This window comes from Lagenorhynchus albirostris, chromosome 5 (genome assembly GCF_949774975.1).
Source record: "Lagenorhynchus albirostris chromosome 5, mLagAlb1.1, whole genome shotgun sequence".
Classification (NCBI taxonomy): domain Eukaryota; kingdom Metazoa; phylum Chordata; class Mammalia; order Artiodactyla; family Delphinidae; genus Lagenorhynchus; species Lagenorhynchus albirostris.
The window spans coordinates 39543220-39569712 of record NC_083099.1 but is presented as its reverse complement, the minus strand read 5'-3'; the positions used below and the strand labels follow the sequence as shown (position 1 = coordinate 39569712).

General features: G+C 36.9%; 1 protein-coding gene across 1 annotated transcript in view; it reads right to left on the bottom strand.

Annotated features, from left to right (window-relative positions):
• Positions 1–26493, bottom strand: part of RSRC1 (arginine and serine rich coiled-coil 1) — a 453481-nt gene that overhangs the window by 306195 nt on the left and 120793 nt on the right. The window lies entirely within an intron of this gene.

The window sequence follows — 26493 nt, the reverse complement described above, 5'->3', positions numbered from 1 at the left end:
CACCACAAGGAAGCCTACATAACCCACTGAAACAACCTTAGCCACTGGGGACAGACACCAAAAACAACGGGAACTACGAACCTGCAGCCTGCAAAACAGAGACCCCAAACACAGTAAGATAAGCAAAATAAGAAGACAAAAAAACACACAGCAGATGAAGGAACAAGGTAAAAACCCACCAGAAAAAACAAATGAAGAGGAAATAGCAGTCTACCTGAAAAAGAATTCAAAATAATTATAGTAAAGATGATCCAACATCTTGGAAATAGAATAGAGAAAATGCAAGAAACATTTAACAAGCACTTAGAAGAACTAAAGATGAAACAAACAACGATGAACAACACAATAAATGAAATTAAAAATACTCTAAATGTGATCAATAGCAGAATAACTGAGGAAGAAGAACGGATAAGTGACCTGGAAGATAAAACAGTGGAAATAAGTACTGCAGAGCAGAATAAAGAAAAAAGAATGAACAGAACTGAGGACAGTCTCAGAGACCTCTGGGACAACATTAAATGCACCAATATTCGAATTATAGGGGTTCCAGAAGAAGAAGAGAAAAAGAAAGGGACTGACAAAATATTTGAAGAGATTATAGTTGAAACTTCCCTAATATGGGAAAGGAAATAGTTAATCAAGTCTGGGAAGCACAGACAGTCCAATACAGGATAAATCCGAGGAAAAATACACCAAGACACATATTAATCAAACTGTCAAAAATTAAATACAAGAAAACATATTAAAAGCAGCAAGGGAAAAATAACACACAAGGGAATCCCCATAAGGTTAACAGCTGATCTTTCAGCAGAAACTCTACAAGCCAGAAGGGACTGGCAGGACATATTTAAAGTGATAAAGGAGAAAAACCTGCAACCAAGACTACTCTACCCAGCAAAGATCTCATTCAGATTTTATGGAGAAATTAAAACCTTTACAGACAAGCAAAAGCTGAAAGAGTTCAGCACCACCAAACCAGCTTTACAACAAATGCTAAAGGAACTACTCTAGGCAATAAACACAAGAGAAGGAAAAGACCTACAATAACGAACCCAAAACAATTAAGAAAATGGGAATAGTCACATACATATTGATAATTACCTTAAAAGTAAATGGCCTAAATGCTCCCACCAAAAGACACAGATTGGCTGAATGGATACAAAAATAAGACCCATATATATGCTGTCTACAAGAGACCCACTTCAGACCTAGAGACACATACAGACTGAAAGTAAGAGGATGGAAAAAGATATACCATGCAAATGGAAACCAAAAGGAAGCTGGAGTAGCAATTCTCATATCACACAAAATAGACTTTAAAATAAAGATTATTAGAAGAGACAAAGAAGGACACTACATAACGATCAAGGGATCGATCCAAGAAGAAGATATAACAACAGTAAATATTTATGCACCCAACATAGGAGCACCTCAATACATAAGGCAAATACTAAAAGCCATAAAAGGGGAAATCGACAGTAACCCATTCACAGTAGGGGACGTTAACACCCCACTTTCACCAATGGACAGATAATCCAAAAGGAAATTAAATAAGGAAACACAAGCTTTAAATGATACATTAAACAAGATGGACTTAATTGATATTTAGAGGACATTCCATCCAAAAACAACAGAATACACATTCTTCTCAAGTGCTCATGAAACATTCTCCAGGATAGATCATATCTTGGGTCACAAATCAAGCCTTGGTAAATTTAAGAAAACTGAAATTATATAATGTATCTTTTCCGACCACAACGCTATGAGACTAGATATCAATTACAGGAAAAGATCTGTAAAAAATATACACACATGGAGGCTAAACAATACACTACTTAATAACGAAGTGATCACTGAAGAAAACAAAGAGGAAATAAAAAAATACCTAGAAACAAATGACAATAGAGACAGGACGCCCCAAAACCTATGGGATGAAGCAAAAGCAGTTCTAAGACAGAAGTTTATAGCAATAAAATCCTACCTTAAGAAACAGGAAACATCTCAAATAAAAAACCTAATATTGCACCTAAAGCAATTAGAGAAAGAAGAACAAAAAAACCCCGAAGTTAGCAGAAGGAAAGAAATCATAAAAATCAGATCAGAAATAAATGAAAAAGAGATGAAGGAAACGATAGCAAAGATCAATAAAACTAAAAGGTGGTTCTCTGAGAACATAAACAAAATTGATAAACCTCTAGCCAGACTCATCAAGAAAAAAAGGGAGAAGACTCAAATCAATAGAATTAGAAATGAAAAAGGAGAAGTAACAACAGACACGGCAGAAATATAAACTATTATGAGAGATTACTACAAGCAATTCTATGCCAATAAAATGGACAACCTGGAAGAAATGGACAAATTCTTAGAAATGCACAACCTGCCAAGACTGAATCAGGAAGAAACAGAAAATATGAACAGACCAATCACAAGCACTGAAATTGAAACTGTGATTAAAAATCTTCCAACAAACAAAAGCCCAGGACCAGATGGCTTCACAGGCAAATTCTATCAAACATTTGGAGAAGAGCTAACACCTACACTTCTCAAACTCTTCCAAAATATAGCAGAGGGAGAAACACTCCCAAACTCATTCTATGAGGCCACCATCACCTTGATACCAAAACCAGACAAGGATGTCACAAAGAAAGAAAACTACAGGCCAATATCACTGATGAACATAGACGCAGAAATCCTCAACAAAATACTAGCAAACAGAATCCACAGCACATTAAAAGGATTATACACCATGATCAAGTGGGGTTTATTCCAGCGATGCAGGGATTCTTCAATATACGCAAATCAATCAATGTGATAAACCATATTAACAAATTGAAATATAAAATCCATATGATCATCTCAATATGTGCAGAGGAAGCTTTCGACAAAATTCAACACCCATTTATGATAAAAACCCTCCAGAAAGTAGGCATAGAGGGAACTTTCCTCAACATAATAAAGGCCATATATGACAAACCCACAGCCAACATTGTCCTCAATGGTGAAAAACTGAAAGCATTTCCACTAAGATCAGGAACAAGACAAGGTTGCCCACTCTCACCACTCTTATTCAACATAGGTTTGGAAGTTTTAGCCACAGCAATCAGAGAAGAAAAGGAAATAAAAGGAATCCAAATCGGAAAAGAAGAAGTAAAGCTGTCACTGTTTGCAGATGACACCATACTATAAAAAGAGAATCCTAAAGAGGCTTCCAGAAAACTACTAGAGTTAATCAATGAATTTGGTAAAGTAGCAGGATACAAAATTAATGCACAGAAAACTCTAGCATTCCTATACACTAATGATAAAAAATCTGAAAGTGAGATCAAGAAAACACTCCCATTTACCATTAAAACCAAAAGAATAAAATATCTAGGAATAAACCTACCTAAGGAGTCAACAGACCTGTATGCCAAAAATTGTAAGACACTGTTGAAAGAAATTAAAGATGATACAAATAGATGGAGAGATATACCATGTTTTTGGATGAAAGAATCAACATAGTGAAAATGACTCTACTACCCAAAGCAATCTACAGATTCAATGCAATCCCTATCAAACTACCACTGGCATTTTTCACAGAACTAGAACAAAAAATTTCACAATTTGTATGGAAACACAAAAGACCCTGAAAAGCCAAAGCAATCTTTTATTTATTTATTTATTTATTTATTTTATTTTATTGCAGTACGCGGGCCTCTCACTGTTGTGGCCTCTCCCATTGCCGGAGCACAGGCTCTGGACGTGCAGGCTTAGCGGCCATGGCTCACAGGCCCAGCCGCTCCACGGCATGTGGGATCTTGCCGGACTGGGGCATGAAGCCGTGTCCCCTGCATCGGCAGGCGGACTCTCAACCACTGCGCCACCAGGGAAGCCCCAAAGCAATCTTGAGAACGAACAATGGAGCTGGAGGGATCAGGATCCCTGACTTCAGACTGTACTACAATGCTACAGTAATCAAGAAAGTATAGTGGGCTTCCCTGGTGGCGCAGTGGTTGAGAATCTGCCTGCCAATGCAGGGGACACGGGTTCGAGCCCTGGTCTGGGAAGATCCCACATGCTGCGGAGCAATTAGGCCCGTGAGCCACAACTACTGAGCCTGCGCGTCTGGAGCCTGTGCTCCGCAACAAGAGAGGCCGCGATAATGAGAGGCCCGTGCACCGCGATGAAGAGTGGCCCCCGCTTGCCACAACAGGAGAAAGCCCTCGCACAGAAACGAAGACCCAACACAGCCATAAATAAATAAATTTTAAAAAAAGAAAGTATGGTACTGGTACAAAAGCAGAAATATAGATAAATGGAACAGGATGGAATGCCCAGAGGTAAATCCACGCACATATGGTCACCTTATCTTTGATAAAGGAGGCAAGAATATACAGTGGAGAAAAGACAGCCTCTTCAATAAATGATGCTGGGGAAACTGGACAGGTACATATAAAAGTATGAAATTGGAACACTCCCTAACACCATACACAAAAATAAGCTCAAAATGGATTAAAGACCTAAATGTAAGGCCAGACACTATCGAACTCTTAGAGGAAAACACAGGCAGAACACTCTATGACATAAATCACAGCAAGATCCTTTTTGACTCACCTCCTAGAGAAATGGAAACAAAAATAAACAAATGGGACCTAATGAAACTTCAAAGCTTTTGCACAGCAAAGGAAACCATAAACAAGACAAAAAGACAACCCTCAGAATGGGACAAAATATTTGCATATGAAGCAAGCGACAAAGGATTAATCTCCAAAATTTACAAGCAGCTCATGCAGCTCAATAACAAAAAAACAAACAACCCAATCCAAAAATGGGCAGAAGACCTAAATAGACATTTCTCTAAAGAAGATATACAGACTGCCAACAAACACATGAAAGAATGCTCAACATCACTAATCATTAGAGAAATGCAAATCAAAACTACAATGAGATATCATCTCACACCAGTCAGAATGGCCATCATCAAAAAGTCTAGAAACAAGAAATGCTGGAGAGGGTGTGGAGAAAAGGGCACACTCTTGCACTGTTGGTGGGAATGAATATTGATACAGCCACTATGGAGAACAGTATGGAGGTTCCTTAAAAAACTACAAATAGAACTACCACACGACCCAGCAATCCCACTACTGGGCATATACCCTGAGAAAACCATAATTCAAAAAGAGTCATGTACCACAATGTTCATTGCAGCTCTATTTACAATACGCAGGACATGGAAACAACCTAAGTGTCCATCTACAGATGAGTGGATAAAGAAGATGTGGCAAATATATACAATGGAATATTACTCAGCCATAAAAGAAATGAAATTGAGTTATTTGTAGTGAGGTGGATGGACTTAGAGTCTGTCATACAGAGTGAAGTTAGTCAGAAAGAGAAAAACAAATACTGTATGCTAACACATATATATAGAATCTAAGAAAAAAAAATGAAAAGTCATGAAGAACCTAGGGGTAAGACGGGAATATGGACACAGACCTGCTAGAGAATGGACTTGAGGATATGGGGAGGGGGAAGGGTAAGCTGTGACAAAGTGAGAGAGTGGCATGGACATATATACACTACCAAATGTAAAATAGATAGCTAGTGGGAAGCAGCCGCATAGCACAGGGAGATCAGCTCAGTGCTTTGTGACCACCTAGAGGGGTGGGATAGGGAAGGAGGGAGGGATGGAGACGCAAGAAGGAAGAGAAATGGGAACACATGTTTATGTATAACTGATTCACTTTGTTATAAAGCAGAAACTAACACACCATTGTAAAGCAATTATACTCCAATAAAGATGTTAAAAAAAAGAGTTGCAGAAATATATGGATTGCAAATAAGCATATGAAAAGGTATTGGATATTATTAGCATTGGGGAAATTCAAATTAAAACCATGATGAGATACCACTACAGACATGTATGAATGGCTGAAGTAAATAATATTTAAAATGGCAAGTGCTGATGAGGATTTGGAGCAACTGAAACTTTTATACATTGCTGGTAAGAAGGCAAAACAGTACAATCACCTTGGAATACAGTTTGGCAGTTTCCTATAATGATAAAGAGTAAATTTATAATTTTTTACATCAATCCCTCATCTAGTTATTTACTGAGAGAAATGAAAACTTATAATCACAGAAAACCCTATACATGAATGTTTACTGCAACTCTATTCATAATCACCAATGTCTTTCAGCAAGTGAAAGAATAAACAGTAGTACATTGATACAATGGAATGTGACTCAGCAATGAAAAGGAATGACCTGTTGAGCTTGCTGCAAATTGAACAAATCTCAAATGCATTATGCCGAGGGAAGAAAGCAAGTCTCAAAAGTACATGCTATATGATTCACTCACATAACATTTTCAGAAAGATAAACCTTTAGGCGCTTCCCTGGTGGTGCAGTGGTTAGGAATCCACCTGCCAGTGCAGGGGACACGGGTTCGAGCCCTGGTCTGGGAAGACCCCACATGCCACGGAGCAACTAAGCCCATGCGCCACAACCACTGATCCTGTGCTCTAGAGACCATGAGCTACAACTACTGAGCCCACATGCCACAACTACTGAAGCCTGCGTGCCTAGAGCCCGTGTTCTGCAACAAGAGAAGCCACCGCAATAAGAAGCCTGTGCACCGCAATGAAGAGCAGCTCCCCCTCACCGCAACTAGAGAAAGCGTGCATGCAGCAATGAAGACCCAACACAACCAAAAATAAATAAATTTATTTTTTAAAAAACAAGATAAACCTTTAAACATTTAGTGACAAAAAAAAGAAGAGATCAGTGGTTACCAGGTGCTAGAGATAGAGTATAAATTCAAAGGGATAACACGAAAGTTATTTTGGGGTTAATAGAACTAACTGTTCTGTATCTTCACTGTGGTGGTAGTTACATGAGTCTATATATATATATGCTAAAATAGAACTGTCCACCCAAAAAAAGGTCAATTTTATTATAAGAAATACTCTTCTAAATTAACTCATAAATCAAATGGAGATGTTGGAATGTAAACTAGAAAATATTCTGAACTGAATGACAGTGAAAATACTCTATACTAAAACTTATGGGATGTACCTAAAGCTATAATTAGAGGAAAAGTCATAATTATATATTAGAAAAGGAGAAAAATTCAAAACGAATGAGCTAAACATCCTTCTCAAGATGGTAGAAAATGAACAGCACATTAAACCTAAAGAAATTAAAAGAAGAAAATGTAAGAATTAGAATAATAAAAAGAATTAATGAAAACAAATACACACATAATACAAAGAAAGCCAAAGGTTGGTTGCTTGTAAAAACTAATAAAATTGATAAATTCCCAACAAGATTGATTAAGAAAAAAATGGAAAGCACAAACAATAGATATTAGGATGGAAAAAGAATTATTGCCACATAATTAATAATATATACAGAAAATCTTGATAGATTATAAAAAATTTTATGTCAAAAGAATTGAAGAGGGGCTTCCCTGGTGGCGCAGTGGTTGAGAGTCTGCCTGCCGAGGCAGGGGACATGGGTTCGTGCCCCGGTCCAGGAAGATCCCACATGCCGCGGAGCAGCTGGGCCCGTGAGCCATGGCCGCTGAGCCTGAGCGTCCGGAGCCTGTGCTCCGCAGCGGGAGAGGCCACAACAGTGAGAGGCCTGCATACCGCAAAAAAAAAAAAAAAAAAAAAAAATTGAAGATTTAGAGGAAATGAACAAATTCCTAGAAAAAAATTTAACTTGCCAAAACTGATACAGAAAGAAAGAGAAATCTAATTAGTCCTATAACCATTAAAGAAATTAAATCTACAAAATAATCTTTAGATCAACTGGTCTCACTTGTGAATCGTACCAAACATATAAGGAAGAAATAACACTGAAATTACACAAACTCTTCAGCAATATAGAAAAAAAGGATACATTCTCTGACTCTTCAACTGATAAATGGATAATAATTCGTGCTACATCCATAAAACAAAGTACTACTTAGCAATATAAAGGAACAAACTGATACATGTATCAGCCTAAATGTATCTCAAAAGCATTACACTAAGTGAAAGAAGCCAGATGCAAGAGGCTACATACTGTACGACTCAGTTTATGTGATATTAAGAAAAGGTAGAACTTTGTAGTTTGACAAGGTCTGGAAGTGGGGTAAGGATACTGCACACAGAGTATGAGGAAACTTTTTAGGGTTATGGAAATACTACATATCTTGATTGTGATCAGAGTTACATAACTGTATAGTTTGTTAAAGCTCAGAGAACAATATATCTAAGAAGTGAATTTTACCGCATGTAAATTATATCTCAATAAATCTGACAAAGACAAAACCTAATATAGCAATAAAAGTATACGAAAATTTCTAGAAACAGTATCAAAGTAAATATTTTAAGCAGACATTGCTCTGTTAGTTTCAGAAGCACACATCTTGTGATAAAATATCAACACAACTCCTCTGGGCTTAGGTTAGGCCATGACAATTTTTCAAATTAACTTTGCAGCTACAAATTTACTGCACCTAACACTACTGACTGATGGATGAAATCTAAACATCTTTAAATTAGAGTAAAAATCTAATAGTTACTTATCAATTCGAGCAATTGTATATATGTATTTACATAAAAGCACTACTCATTTGTCTAGATAGCTGTGAATGATGAAAACATATTTTTTTCTACTCTTATCTTCCACCATTTTTGTGGATTTAATTTTTAAGCAGCCACAATATAGGTTTTAACTTGGCTTATTACAAATACACATTACTTTTCAAAATCTGATACCTACCAGTTTCTTTTGCTAATGTGGAATGCCCTCTTTTATCTTTCTCAAGAAAAAGAAGCTAAGACTGCAACATGACAACCAAATTGATTTTCAGGATCTACTTCCAGGTGGCCTGTCACGGGCTGACACATCCACAGGGGCCAAAGGGTGCCATTTCAAAATCCCCTCTACGAGTTCAGAAAGAATTAAAACAGCAGCACTCATTGTTTTAATTCCCTAACTGTAATTGCTGTGTTAGTGATCACCACAAATATACTAGCATTTAAAAAGTGCTTTATGTCTATACCCGCAAGATCCAGTCTCTGAGATGCATCCCAATCTTCCTGTAGTTATACACTATCTCAGAACCAAAGGACCACATCCTGAGCACTAAATGAAAAGCATTAACCCCAAAGACACCATCTGGAGTCTTTCTTTTATTATATACTTTCACTGCCTTGAAATGTAAGATATGTTAACAGCACTTACATGAATGGAATGTATTACAACTCACTCTGCTTTAGTGGAAAAGTGTACCCCATAACTAAATCTATCCAAAGAGATATATGTTATTCCTATTGTCTGGCTACATACACTCCATTTACTAGGATATTAAAAATATTTAAACCAACCACCTTAAAACTGTCCTATAATATCACATTAGCATATTAAAAAAAATTTCACATAGATATGTATTTCTCAACCTTTGCTTTTTAAACAAAAGAGGTTAAACTTCTGTTTCTCTCCTTGTGCTGACCAAGATTTAATGAAATGTCAATCACATAGAATTATGGTTTATTCCAACCTGTTTTATTTTAGACATGTTATTGCAATGGTCACTAGTCTGGGAAGAAAGCCTATGAGAACTGAATAAACTAGACCTTTTTTTTTTTAATATTGAACAGATTGCTTCTATTCGGATCAAAATGATTCATATCTGAGATACTCAACATGCTTACAATGAGGTATAAATTAGAATTATTGTGAGTAATTATAAGCAACAGCTTAGCTATTAGGGGAACTGCCTTTTTATTTAGGAAGAAAAAACTTGGTTGGCACTCCAAGTTTATTCCGTCTACATCTCTCTAAAAATAATGTAGAATTTTTACCTTACAAAACCATACGTAACCTAACTAAACGCAAAGCACCAAGGCCTTCAGCAAAAAATCTCTATGGAATGGTATATTTAAATCTAGTAGTTTGCTCTATAACCACGTACTAAATCAACAGAGTAGGTGATACCAACTAAGATCCTGAAATAAACTAAACTAGGCAAGAAGAATCATCAGTGAGGACTGGAATTTTAATCAGTATTTAAAATATAATTCCTAGAAGTGACATACACCTTTTTAAACAACTGATGCTAAATGATATTAATTGCAGCATGATTGATAACATTTAAAGTACAGAAACGGATGGAGAAAGTTCAGTACACTTTTTAAAAATGTAGCCTACTGTATATATGCTGTCTACAAGACACCCACTTCAGACCTAGGGACACATACAGACTGAAAGTGAGGGGATTGAAAAATACATTCTATGCAAATGGAAATCAAAAGAAACCTGGAGTAGCAATTCTCATATCAGACAAAATAGACTTTAAAACAAAGACGATTACAAGAGATAAAGAAGGACACTACATAATGATCAAGGGATCAATAGAAGAAGAAGATATAACAACTGTAAATACTTACACACCCAACATAGGAGCACCACAATACATAAGGCAAATACTAACAGCCATAAAAGGGGAAATCGACAGTAACACAATCACAGTAGGGGACTTTAATACCCCACTTTCACCAATGGACAGATCATCCAAAATGAAAATAAATAAGGAAACACAACCTTTAAATGATACATTAAACAAGACGGGCTTAATTGATATTTATAGGACATTCCATTCAAAAACAACAGAATACACTTTCTTCTCAAGTGCTCATGGAACATTCTGCAGGATAAATCATATCTTGGGTCACAAATCAGGCCTTGGTAAATTTAAGAAAACTGAAATTGTATCAAGTATCTTTTCCAACCACAATGTTATGAGGCTACATATCAACTACAGGAAAAAATCTGTAAAAACTACAAACACATGGAGGCCAAACAATACACTACTTAATAACCAAGAGATCACTGAAACAATCAAAGAGGAAATCAAAAAATACCTAGAAACAAATGACAATGAAAACATGATGACCCCAAATCTATGGGATGCAGCAAAAGCAGTTCTAAGAGGGAAGCTTATAACAATACAATCCTACCTTAAAAAACAAGAAAATCTCAAATAAACAACCTAACCTTATACCTAAAGCGACTAGAGAAAGAACAAAAAAAAACCCCCAAAGTTAGCAGAAGGAAAGAAATCATAAAGATCACAGCAGAAATAAATGAAAAAGAAATGAAGAAAACAAGAGCAAAGATCAATAAAACTAAAAGCTGGTTCTTTGAGAAGATAAACAAAATTGATACACCATTAGACAGATGCATCAAGAAAAAAAGGGAGAAGACTCAAATCAATAGAATTAGAAATGAAAAAGGGGAAGTAACAACTGACACTGCAGAAATACAAAGGACAATGAGAGATTACTACAAAAAACTATATGCCAATAAAATAAAAACCGGGAAGAAATGGACAAATTCTTAGAAATGCACAACCTTCCGAGACTGAACCAGGAAGAAATAGAAAATATGAACAGACCAATCACAAGCACTGAAATTGAAATTGTGATTAAAAGTCTTCCAAAAAACAAAAGCCAGGGGCAGGAGGAACCAAGATGGCGGAGTAGAAGAACGTGCTCTCACTCCATCTTGCGAGAACACCAGAGTCACAACTAGCTGCTGGGCAATCATCGATAGGAAGACACTGGAACTCACCAAAAAAGATACCCCACATCCAAAGACAAAGGAGAAGCCACAATGTGATGGTAGGAGGGGCGCAATCACAGTAAACTCAAATCCCATAACTGGTGGGTGGGTGACTCACAGACTGGATGACACTTATACCACAGAAGTCCACCCACTGGAGTGAAGGTTCTGAGCCCCACATCAGGCTTCCCAACCTGGGGGTCCGGAAACAAGAGGAGGAATTCCTAGAGAATCAGACGTTAAAGCCTAGTGGCAGTTGATTGCAGGACTTCAACAGGACTGGGGAAAACACAGATTCCACTCATGGAGGGCACACACAAACTAGTGTACGCATCGGGACCCAGGGTAAGGAACAGTGAACACAGTGGAGATTGAATCATAATTACCTCCCGGTGTTGGAGGGTCTCCCGCAGAGGTGGGTGTTGGCAGTGGCTCACCGTGGGTACAAGGAAATTGGCAGGAGAAGTTCTGGGAAGCACTCCTTGGTGTGAGCCCTCCCAGAGTCTGCCATTAGCCCTAGCAAACAGCCCAGGTAGGCTCCAGTGTTGGGTTGCCTCAGGCCAAACAACCAACAGGGAGGGAACCCAGCCCCACCCATCAGCAGTCAAGTGGCTTAAAGTTTTACTGAGCTCTGCCCACCAGAGCAACACTCGGCTCTACCCACCACCAGTCCCTCCAATCAAGCCTCTTAGATAGCCTCATCCACCAGAGGGCAGACAGCAGAAGCAAGAAGAACTACAATCTTGCAGTCTGTGGAAAAAAACCCACATTCACAAAAATATAGACAAGATGAAAAGGCAGAGGGCTAAGTACCAGATGAAGGAACAAGATAAAACCCCAGAAAAACAACTAAATGAAGTGGAGATAGGAAACTTTCCAGAAAAAGAATTCAGAACAATGTAGTGAACATGAACCAGGACCTCCAAAAAAGAATGCAGGCAAAGATCAAGAAGATGCAAGAAATGTTTACCAAAGACCTAGAAGAATTAAAGAACAAACAAACAGATGAACAAGACAATAACTGAAATGAAAACTACACTAGAAAAAATCAATAGCAGAATAACTGAGGCAGAAGAACTGATAAGTGACCTGGAAGACAGAATGGTGGAATTCACTGCCACGGAACAGAATAAAGAAAAAAGAATGAAAAGAAAGGAAGACAGCCTAAGAGACCTCCGGGACAACATAAAATGCAACAACATTCGCATTACAGGGGTCCCAGAAGGAGAAGAGACAGAGAAAGGACCAGAGAAAATATTTGAAGAGATTATACTCGAAAACTTCAATAACATGGGAAAGGAAATAGCCACCCAAGTCCAGGAAGTGCAGCAAGTCCCATGCAGGATAAACCCAAGGAGAAATATGCCGAGACACATAGTAATCAAACTGGCAAAAAATAAAGACAAAAAAAAATTATTGAAAGCAGCAAGGGAAAAACGAAAAATAACATACAAGGGAACTCCCATAAGGTTAACAGCTGATTTCTCAGCAGAAACTCTACAAGCCAGAGGGAGTGGCATGATATACTTAAAGTGATGAAAGGGAAGAACCTACAGCAAAGAGTTCTCTACCCGGCAAGGATCTCATTCAGATTCAATGGAGAAATCAAAAGCTTTACAGACAAGCAAAAGATAAGAGAATTCAGAACCACCAAACCAGCTCTACAACAAATACTAAAGGAACTTCTCTAAGTGAGAAAAAGAAAAGTAGAAAAGGCCTAAAAAAACAAACCCATAACAATGAAGAAAATGGTAATAGGAACATACATATACATAATTACCTTAAATGTGAATGGATTAAATGCTCCAACCAAAAGACACAGGCTCCCTGAATGGATACAAATATAAGACCCATATATATGCTGTCTACAAGAAACCCACTTTAGACCTAAGGACACATACAGACTGAAAGTGAGGGGACAGAAAAAGATATTCCATGCAAATGTAAACCAAAAGAAAGCTGGAGTAGCAATACTCATATCAGATAAAATAGATTTTTAAATAAAAGATGTTACAAGAGACAAGGAAAGACACTACATAATGATCAAGGAATCACTCCAAGAAGAAGATATAAATGTTTATGCACCAAACATACAAGCACCTCAATACATAAGGCACATGCAGACAACCATGAAAGGAGAAATTGACAGTAACACAATAATAGAGGGCGACTTTAACACCTCACTTACACCAATGGACAGATCATCCAAACAGAAAATTAATAAGCAAACACAAGCTTTAAATAACACAACAGACCATATAGATTTAATTGAAATTTATAGGACATTGCATCCAAAACCAGCACATTACACTTATTTCTCAAGTGCACACGGAACATTCTCCAAGATAGATCACGTCTTGGGTCACAAAACAAGCCTCAGTAAATGTAAGAAAATTGAAAGCATATAAAACATATTTTCTGATCACAATGCTATGACATTAGAAATCAATTACAGGGAAAAAAACCGTAAAAAACACAAACACATGGAGGCTAAACAATACATTACTAAATAATCAAGAGATCACTGAAGAACTCAAAGAGGAAATCAGAAAATACCTAGAGACAAATAACAACAAAAACACGACGATCCAAAACCTACGGGATGCAGCAAAACAATTCAAATAGGGAATTTTATAGCAGTACAAGCGTACCTCAAGAAAAAAGAAAAATCTCAAATAAACAATCTAAAATTACACCTAAAGGAACCAGAGAAAGAAGAACAAACAAAACCCAAAGCTAGCAGAAGGAAAGAAATCATAAAGATCAGAGCAGAAATAAATGAAATAGAAACAAACAAAACAATAGCAAAGATCAATAAAACGAAAAGCTGGTTCTTTGAGAAGATAAACAAAATTGATAAACCATTAGCCAGACTCATCAAGAAAAAGAGGGAGAGGACTCAAGTCAATAAAATTAGAAATGAAAAAGGAGAAGTTACAACAGACACAGCAGAAATACAAAGCATCCAAGAGACCACTACAAGCAACGCTATGCCAATAAAATGGACAACAAACAAAAGTCCAACATATAAAAGTCGGGGACCAGATGGCTTCACAGATGAATTCTATCAAACATTTAAAGAGCTAACACCCATCCATCTCAAACTCTTCCAAAAAACTGCAGAGGAAGGAACACTCCCAAACTCATTCTATGAGGCGACCATCACCCTGATACCAAAAACAGACAAAGATGTCACAAACAAAGAAAACTACAGGCCAATATCACTGATGAACATACATGCAAAACTCCTCAACAAAATACTACCAAACAGAATCCAACAGCACATTAAAAGGATCATACACCATGATCAAGTGGGGTTTATCCCAGGAATGCAAGAATTTTTCAACATACGCAAATCAATCAATGTGATACACCATGTTAACCAACTGAAGGAGAAAAACCATATGATCACCTCAATAGATGCAGAAAAAGCTTCTGACAAAATTCAATATCCATTTATGATAAAAACCCTCCAAAAAGTAGGCATAGAGGGAACTTACCTCAACATAATAAAGGCCATATATGACAAACACACAGCTAACATCATCCTCGATGGTGAAAAACTGAAACCATTTCCACTAAGATCAGGAACAAGACAAGGTTGCCCACTCTCACCACTATTATTCAACACAGTTTTAGAAGTTTTAGCCACAGAAATCAAAGAAGAAAAAAACATAAAAGGAATACAAATCAGAAAAGAAGAAGTAAAACTGTCACTGTTTTCAGATGACATGATACTACACATAGAATATCCTAAATATGCTACCAGAACACTACTAGCACTAATCAAAGAATTTGGTAAAGTAGCAGGATACAAAATTAAAGTACAGAAATCTCTTGCATTCCTACACATTAATGATGAAAAATCTATAAGTGAAATTAAGAAAACACTCCCATTTACCACTGCAACAGAAAGAATAAAATATCTAGGAATAAACCTACCTAAGGAGACAAAAGACCTATATGCAGAAAATTATAAGACACTGATAAAAGAAATTAAGGACGATACAAATAGATGGAGAGATATACCATGTTCTTGGATTGGAAGAATCAACATTGTGAAAATGACTATCCTACCTAAAGCAATCTACAGATACAATGCAATCCCTATCAAACTACCAATGGCATTTTTCACAGAACTAGAACAAAAAATTTCACAATTTGTATGGAAACACAAAAGACCCCGAATAGCCAACGCAATCTTGAGAAAGAAAATCAGAGCTGGAGGAATCAGGCTTCAGGACTTCAGACTACACTACAAAGCTACAGTAATCAAGACAGTGTGGTACTGGCACAAAAACAGACATATAGATCAATGGAACAGGATAGAAAGCCCAGAGATAAACCCACACACATATGGTCACCTTATCTTTGATAAAGGAGGCAAGAATATACAGTGTAGAAAAGACAACCTCTTCAGTAAGTGGTGCTGGGGAAACTGAACAGGTACATGTAAAGGAATGAAATTAGAACACTCCCTAACACCATACACAAAAATAAACTCAAAATGGATTAAAGACCTAAATGTAAGGCTAGACACTATAAAACTCTTAGAGGAAAACATAGGCAGAACACTCTATGACATAAATCACAGCAAGATCCTTTTTCACCCACCTCCTAGAGAAAGGGAAATAAAAACAAAAATAAACAAATGGGACCTAATGAAACTTAAAAGCTTTTGCACAACAAAGGAAACCATAAACAAGACAAAAAGACAACCCTCAGAATGGGAGAAAATATTTGCAAATGAAGCAACTGACAAAGGATTAATCTCCAAAATTCACAAGCAGCTCATGCAGCTCAATATCAAAAAAAAAAAGATAATAACCCAATCCAAAAATGGGCAGAAGACCTAAATACACGTTTCTCCAAAGAAGATATACAGATTGCCAACAAACATGAATGAAGGCTCAACATCATTAATCATTAGAGAAATGCAAATCAAAACTACAATGAGGTATAACTTCACACCAGTCAGAATGGCCATCATCAAAAAATCTAGAAACAATAAATGCTGGAGAGGGTGTGGAGCAAAGGGAACCCTCTTGCACTGTTGGTGGGAATGTAAATTGATACAGCCACTATCGAAAACAGTATGGAGGTTCCTTAAAAAACTAAAAATAGAACTACCATACGACCCAGCAATCCCACTCCTGGGCATATACCCAGAGAAAACAATAATTCAAAAAGAGTCATGTAGGGCTCCCCTGGTGGTGCAGTGGTTGAGAGTCCGCCTGCTGATGCAGGGGACACGGGTTCATGCCCCAATCCAGGAAGATCCCACATGCTGCGGAGCAGCTGGGCCCGTGATCCATGGCCGCTGAGCCTGAGCGTCTGGAGCCTGTGCTCCGCAATGGGAGAGGCCACAACAGTGAGAGGCCCGTGTACTACAAAAAAAAAAAAAAAAAAAAAGAGTCATGTACCACAATGTTCATTGCAGCTCTATTTACAATATCCAGGACATGGAAGCAAGTTAAGTGTCCATCAACCTATGAATGGATATAGAAGATGTGGCACATATATACAATGGAATATTACCCAGCCATAAAAAGAGATGAAATTGAGCTATCTGTAGTGAGGTGGATGGACCTAGAGTCTGTCATACAGAGTGAAGTTAGTCAGAAAGAGAAAAACAAATACTGTATGTTAACACATATATATGGAATCTAAAAAACAAAAAGAAAATGGCAATGAAGAACCTGGGGCAAGACGGCAGTAAAGACACAGACCTACTAGAGAATGGAACTGAGGATACAGGGAGGGAGAAGGGTAAGCTGGCACAAAGTGAGAGAGTGGCATGGACATATATACACTATCAAATGTAAAACAGCTAGTCAGAAGCAGCCACATAGCACAGGAAGATCAGCTCGGCACTTTGTGACCACCTAGAGGGGTGGGATAGGGAGGGTGGAAGGGAGGGAGACACAAGAGGGAAGAGGTATGGGGATATATGTATATGTATAACTGATTCACTTTGTTATAAAGCAGAAACTAACACACCATTGTAAAGCAATTATACTGTAATAAAGATGTTAAAAAAATAAACTGTAGTCTAGGGACTTTGATAGAAGTGATGTGTTTATGTGTGTGCACATGCACAGTTATACCAGGCATGGAGTAGTAGGAAAAAAGGAGGTTATTTTCCTAATACCCAAAATTCAATTTTACCATTTTTAAATGCTTAAAAGCTGCATTTTGTTACCTAGAAACAACTTCTAAAACGATTACTTATTCATACATTCTACAAATATTTCAGTACTTGTTATGATCCAAGAAAATATAAATACAATGTTGAATACAACAGACACGGTATTGAATATGTGTAATCTGGCAATTATGAAATTTTATACAAAGCTCTCTTTTATTACAAAGCTCTCGTTCAGATTAGGTGTAGATACTATGAGTGCTAACTGCAGAGCTATTTAGCACACTCATGAGGGGCAGGAAATACTTCATAAAGGATGTGACCTCTAAAATGAGCCCAAAACATCAACAGAACTGTCAGGAGAGGTAGGGAAGAAAGAGTTTTTAAGGCTGAGGGAATATTTCTTTAAAAAGGCACAAAAGTAAGAAAAAAGAATGACAGCTGAGAAACTGGTAATCACGGGAATCAATAATTAAATTTGTGTTATTCAAAAAAAATAGAATCACTACCATGTATTGAAATCCTACTACATAGTACTAGCCTCTTACACACACTGCTTCTAATCGTTACAGCTTTTCAACTATCATTATCCTAATTTTACAGAAGAAATTTAAGGCTTAACAAGAATAACTTGCCCTTGTCAGGAAAAAATTTTAAATGAGATGAGATGACCAAATAAGATGATTGGATGTTTTGTCTAGGGTGCATTTCCAAGTTATCTCCACTTTTCTGCTTTTCCTCATCTGACATATTTTTAAATTCCACAAATTATCAATAATTGATAGCAATGCAAACGTTTACTTTCCATAGATATGAAAAAGAATTTTTCCAGTGGAGTTATAACTGATTTCCCTCCCCACGTGGAAGAAGGCAATTTTGAATCAATTAAGCAAGTTTGTGTCCAGTATTCCTGGTGGCCTATGTATGTGTCTGTTCTTTGGATTCTCCTTGAGCTCCATGTAACATCTTACTGGGTTCCCTCATTAATTAATGAGCTAACAGCTTTGGCATAGGTTTATGTACATGTTTATGAGTCATGATTTTACCTTTTTAAAACATTATCCTTTAATATCTCCAAAGCAAAATAAGTCAGAATTTGAAGGTTTGTGTGGATTCTGCATGGTTCCAAAGACAAAGTTCTTCCATCCCATACAACTCACTACTTCTCTCCTTTTAATCTTGAATGGTAATGCCAACATAATTTTTGTAATACCTCTTGTAAGGGGTCTCACCAAATTTTTGATAGTCCATGGGATAAAACTTACTAAAAAGCCCAGCTTGTGGCTTTCACTCTTACTAATTCATACAACCATAATTCATCAGCTTCTTGTGGAATGAAAAAGGAAAATAAAAGTACCTTCTCTCATTCCAAGTCTTTTTACAGTCAGGCAACCACAAAAAAGAAAGAATGAACCTACAATTCATGCCATTTATTACTCTATCAGGCATAATTCAAGTCAAATTCCATTGGGCAAAGTCTGGGATAATTAAAAGTACTAATATAATGAATAAGAGAAAGGTGGTGACCTGGGGGAGAACTTATGAAACCCTTGTCTCCTGCTTTTGTTGATTATTCTTTTTGTTATGATGGATTCCCTGTCTTGACCTCACCTTTTCTTTTTTTTTTTTTGCGGTACGAGGGCCTCTCACCGTCACGGCCCCTCCCGTTGCGGAGCACAGGCTCTGGAGGCGCAGGCCCAGCGGCCATGGCCCACGGGCCCAGCCACTCCGCGGCATGCAGGATCCTCCCGGACTGGGGCACAAACCCGCGTCCCCTGCATCGGCAGGCGGACTCCCAACCACTGCGCCACCAGGGAAGCCCTGACCTCACCTTTTTGAAAAATAACAGATTGTTTCTGTTAAACAAAACTAATAGCTAGTGACAAATACCCAAACCCATATAATGGAAACTGGGTGGTAAATTTCACTGTAATATAAAATACCCAACAACATAATAAGCCACTGTTATGGTATTCATTCAATTCACAAGGAAATTGTAAAACCTTTAATTTAAAAAGATGGTTTAAAGACGGTTTAAAGATGGTTTTGTTTACCTGCTTAACAAAATTGACAGTACGAAGCTTCTTTCACATGTTACAATGCCATGTGTTAAAGGTATATTTCCTTCGAACCAAACATTTACCCTTCGCCACTGGTGAAAGGCAACAAGATCTCTTTACAGAGTCTCGTCATTTTCAATAAATTTTGCATGAAAACATGTTATCCTGGCACGAAGTTGCCTGCTGTCACATTCGAAGTGTAATAAATGTTTAATGAAAACAACACCACACAGCTTGGTGTCAGACAACAGCTATCACACAGCCCTGCTTTGATCGAAACAGACACTTAAAAGGAGTTCTAAGCACACTCTGCACCACAGAACTCTATAACCTATATGCAAATAGGGGTAAATTAGCATAAATGATTTCCTGCTGCATAAAGAAATAAGAGGTAAAGAAAAATATGACAGCATCTAAGAGTATGGAACTGCTGTCAAACTCAGAGTCCAGCATTCCCAAACCACTTCCAACACCTTCTGCCAAGCACTAGGTAGGAAAAATGGGCTATAACTATAGCCCATATTAGCATGGGCTATAACTGAAGCCCAAGTTGACTGCTATCCCAGTGGCTTCTATACATATTTTCAAAAAGACTTAAGACAAATGATTTAGTGAGAGTCACATTTAAGAAATTTCTATTTAAGACTTCCCTGGCGGTCCAGTGGTTAAAACTCCACACTTCCAATGCAGGGGGCATGGGTTCAATCCCTGGTTGGGGAAATTCCACATGCCATGTGATGTGGCCAAAAAAATTTTTTAATTCTGTTTAAATGCATTCCCCTCCAATTACCTACTAAAAAGCACTCCTTCAGTTGTCAAAATTTGTATCCAGAGGGAAATTCTTGACCTCTCTCTAAAAGTACAAAGCTTCAGAAAGTTATATAAAGGAAATGAGGAAGATAAGTATAAACGACGCAAGTGTTTGGGCAAAATATTCCAGAAGTCTTGATGGGCCATTTCTGAGTACAACATCCACCTACTGAAAAGCTAATAAGAATATAATAAAAGTGAAAACCTTTCACAGTAGCACATCATAGGGGAGAATAGGTTACGGAATACTAAATTAGGTTCCTGATGAATCCTAAAGTTACTCAAACTAAGAAAGCGTTTTACTAGGCAATAACTGCTTTAAACCAAACTTTCCGGGCTGGTGGTTTAAATCATGATTGAAAATAAAGTTAAATCAGGGACTTCCCTGGTGGTCCAGTGGTAAAGAATCCACCTTCCAATGCAGGGGACGCAGGTTCAATCCCTGGTCAGGGAACTAAGATTCCACATGCCGCAGGGCAACTAAGCCCGCACGTCACAACTACTGAGCCCGCGTGCCTCAACTAGAGAGTCCACGTGCCACAAACTACAGAGCCCAGGCACTCTGGAGCCTGTGTGCCACAACTAGAGAGAGAAAACCCGCACGCCACAACTAGAGAGAAGCCTGCGCGCCACAACTAGAGAGAAGCCCGTGTGCCGCAAGGAAGAGCCTGCACGCCATAACAAAAAGATCCCGCACACCGCAACCCGCATGCCACGGTGAAGACCCGACGCAGCCAAAAATAGAATAAATAAATATTTTAAAAATAATAATAAAGTTAAATCAAATCCATCCAAATTCTACCCGTAAGGATGGCACTATGATTTAAAATCAATAGTAGAATGTCACTGGTGGCACTGACATTTACTCACAACTAATTTTTCAAGGAAGTTCATAAAATGTTTTATAGTGGATGACTATACTTTTTGGAATTTTATTAAAATGTTTCTAAAGAAGGCTCAGTAAGATACTAATCCACAGAAGACTCAAAAGGGGTGTACAATGTTCACAATCATCAAACCAAGTTGTAATTATGAGATGCCATGACAAGTTTCATATTTCTGATTTTTGACTCTCAATAAAAGCTTGCTTAAAATGATGTTGTTAATGTCCAGTTTCAATTTAATAACTCTAGTATTAATAAAATTTGTTTTCATATTGCAAAGACATGTCCTCAGAAAAGAAATATAATTATCTAATGATACACTGAATATTTGTTCTAAAAATTTGGGGGGGAAACTAATAAAAACAAACAAAATCTGTATCAGTATTTTAAAAATTAAATATTCTTAGAAACCAAATTTTATAAATGTAAAACATTAAAAATTAAAGTCATTAAACCTTTTTGATAAAATCTAAGACAAGGTTTGGTCGGTGTCTTTCTTATATTAATCTTTCACTCAGTGTTGTAAGGAAAGGTACCTTTTAATCCCTACAAACTCCTGATATCCTTCTAGTTTATATTAGGCCTCCCTTATTCAGCAAAATTATAAAATAAATAGATCAACTTATAACATTATAGACAAATCCTAATTATAATCATTCAAATGTTCCAGGAATTTCCAGAACTTGTACTTAATTAGCTGCTATTTTAAAAAGGTTTTTCAGAATTGCCTAATTTTATATCTTTTTTCTCAAAAGGCTAATAAAAAAAGCTCTTCCTTATTATTAGGCTCATAAATTCCTGCTTGAGCATTTCTTCCTCTCCTGCTTTTATTTTTCCCAATTTATAAAATATTCCCTTACCATTATTGTACTTACTCTCCTTGCTTTATATTTCATAAATGTATGCTTTATGTTCTAAGAATATTTATAAATATTGATATTTTCAAACTGGTTTGATAAAAACAAAGATTGTTATATATAAAGAAACAGAATCACATGAGTTTTTATTTTCTCTTATGCGAGGAAGCATCTAGGTTATTTAGCACAAGCTAAAATATCTGTCATTGAGTCACACAATCACAATGAACTAATACGTCTAAGTCCAAATTCAATCATTTGTGAATCTTTTTTCCTTTCTCTCCACCTACACGTGTTCTTAAAAAAAATAATAAAAATTTCAAAAGATCCAATAAAACCATCACAAAAATACATTTAATTAAGGTCTAGAAATTTTTTATCGTTTTATTAAATATAATTAAAACTAATTCTAAATAAACAGATTAAATGCTGACGTGGGAAAGTAAGGAAGAGAAAGGAAGAAAAGAAGGAATCAGTCTTTTACTAATGACAGATTTCTGACCCGATCAGAGAAAACAAGGCACAGAAAATTCTTTCTGTTTTCCTTAGCTATTTTCCAGGAAAGTTTAAGCAATAGCATATCACTTGATCTCAAACACTATATATCATCATCAATAATCATGGATTACTACAGAAATAAACATAGTGTACTATTAAGAGTCAAGATGCTGTTGTCAGTGAACCTGAATTAGAAAACTAACTCTGCCACTTATTTACAAGCCCTATGATCACAAGTGTTCATTTGTATAAATGGGAAAATAAAAGCACCTATTTCACTAGGTTATTATGAAAATTAAATAAGATAATACATAATGCTTAGCAAAATTTCTGATACCTAGAAAATATATTTAAATGTTAGATGCTTATTATTATGTCCACTGTAAGTAAAGCATTTTGTTCATACCTTATGTAGACCTGATCATAAAATTACTCTACTTGAGATTTCACTGGCTTCTCACTACCTTTAGAATTAACTCTCTCCTTAGCATAACATATACTCCAATAATCACCTCTCATCATTATTCCTCTTCTTCTCTAAACTAATCCCCATGAGACTTCAGTTTCTCAAATACGACATACCCACCTTGCTTTCCTCCAAGTATTTCCACATGGAGTTCATTTTGCATGCACCCTTCTTTCCCATCTCTTCCTTCCTTCAGTGTATAAACATCGCTTCTTCTGAGAGCCCGTCCCTAACATGCTGACTAATCTAGCTCAACCAGCTTAAAGTTCATGAAAATATCTTGCAACCAAAATGTGTCAAGACTGAGGATGAAACCCAATGTGCTGAGACTGGCCTGTTGGAACAATAAAAAGGGCGCAGGTCTGCTTACCTCCAAACTTTTTCTTATATTAGCAATAAATGTACTTAATTGTTTAAGCCATATGTTGACAAACTACAAACCCATGGGCAAATATAGCCAGCTGCCCATTTTTGTAAATAAAGTATAAAACTTTACTGGAATACAGTCATGCCACTCATTTAGTATTATCTATGGCTGCTTTCATGCTAAAAGGGCAGAGTTCAGTAGTTGGCAACAGAGACATATGGCCAAGAAAGCCTAATTTATTTACTACCTAGCTCTTCACAAAAAGTTTGCTGCTCTTGGTTTAAGCTAGTTTAGTTAGGTTTTGTTACTTATAGCCAAAAGTACCCTAACACATAACAGTTAGTTTCCTACAGAAACATTCATCTGATTTTACTGTAATTACTTATATATCTTCCCTTCTATATATGCTTATTTTGCCACCTGCATGAAATCTCCAAGTAAGACTAGCCTGCCGTTATGTCCCCATTACCTAACATATACTTGACAAATAGAAGGCATTCAAGTATTGTTGACTGAACAAGTGAACAAATGAATGAATGAGCATATCTGATCAATACCCAATAAATATTTATGAAAAACTACCATGTACATTAGGTACGCTGAGTAATACAAAAGAGTATAAGACCCATGCTCTGCCCTGAATGGCTTAAAGATCAGGTTTAGGAAATAAACATGTAAGCTGTAAAAAATATATATAAGTTATTTCTGGAGCAAAACGGGGTGTATCTGTCATATATAAATACTACCATATTAAATGTATACATCAACCCCCCCAATCCTGATTTCAGATCATACTAAATGGTATGAATTCATGTGGCCTTAGCACTAATCAGAAGGGAGGGCACATTGACATAACACCACCCTGTACTATGGTCCACTAAAACCATGAAGATGACTAAATCAGGCTACTCACAGCTTTTTGGCATCAGTACTCATGGCCCTTCAACTGACACTTCTTGTTTTGACCTTGTTCATTGCCTTTGTTGAGATTTAAGAAATAATGACAAATACAACATTATTATCTTGTGAACCTGTCATCTAGTAATCAGTCCCTTGAACAAAATCAGCTCTGAGTGATGGCAGAATCTAACCTGTAAAGCTGGTGCCAACCTTCAAAATTAATGTCACCATATGGAACCCTTTCCTGAAGCCACCCGACCTCCCTTTTGATTCATGCTCTCATTTTTCCAACCTTTAAAATACCCCAAATAATGCTTTATGTAATATCAACTTCACACAACTGTGTAAATATTATTCTAAAAAGTAAAACTTGGTGAAGTAGAAAGCAAAGATTTAACGACCAGTAAAAATCATAGTCATTTCACATAGTCGTGTAATATCTAAAGTGTAAACCAAAAGGAGGAGGAAAAAAAGAACAAGGAGCACAGATTTCCTTGACTGATGTAATTTATTCATCCTCTTAGTCCATGTTTTCTTAGAAAACCTACTCTACATCTTCTCTTCAACTATCATCCTCCTGACTTTCTCCCTTTATCAACAGATTTCCCCCATATCCTCTCTGATCCTCACTCCATTCTACCAACTCTGGGTAAGTCAGGTTCCCTAAATTTACAGGCAGATATCCAACTCTATCTCCTCTCCTATAACATTCAACAGTCCTTAAAACTAGAAAAAGAACTCAGAATTTTTCAGGACCACAACTGCTCAATGTACATTAATGGCTATGGGGTGATCAGGGAAAGAAAGTCACACAATCATGTTACACTCTCCCAAAATCCACCACAAATTTATCATTTTAAAGAATATGTAAAAGCCAACAATCCAGGCAGTTTTATATAATATCACTGTAAACCTGGATTAAAAAATAAACACACAGACAACTGTGAAAAAGAGAGGGATGAGAAGAGCCCCATAACCTTTAATAAACTTAATTCTTCATAGAATCAAGATCTCAAGGAACCATATCCAAAATCTTGGTAAGCTCTTCAATTTAACACTGAAAAGTGATACACTAAAGATAAACACTTCTGTATTGAAGTATTAGAGTGAACATATATAGGGTGTTGAAAGACTAACAAAAGAGGATAAATTCTAAGATGTTCTAAACACTTCATAGAATAAAAGATCCCAATGTCGGTTTGGAATAAAACAAACAAGAAGCTGTAATTTAAGCCAGGGGTCCCCAACCACCACCCCAACCACTGATACCGGTCTGCGGCCTGTTAGGAACCAGGTTGCACAGCAGGAGGTGAGTGGTGGGCAAGCTAGCGAAGCTTCAGCTGCTGCTCTCCATCGCTCCCCATGGCTCGCATTACCACCTGAACCATCCCCCCAGCCTCACCACCACACACCCGTCCATGGAAAAATTGTCTTCAACAAAACTGGTCCCTGGTGACAAAAAGGTTGGGGACCACAGATTTAAGTTACTAAACAAGATTTTATTTCACTTTAACATCTTCTAATTAAATAAACTGTTTTAAATGGACTTCAACCTCCAAACAGACAAAACTAGAATAACTGTTTCAATGATATCAATTCCAGAAAAAATAAATTCTGGGTCCCATATGCATATACACTCATCTAACACGTACATATACCTTAATATTGACCAAGTCCTCATTCTACACTGAAAGAGGTCTAACCAACAGTAAATCACGTGGTTCCCTCCCTTCGTTCCATCTTTATCCTTTTCCCCTAACAGTTTTACAATAAGCTAACAGACATCTTTAATTGTAAGTAGTCTTCAAATTTTAAATATTGTATTCATGATAAAGAACATGGAGCTTTCCTAACAAATTATGTAAATTTTCCTTTACTAACATACTTAAGTTTTGAAAGTGCTATTTGTTT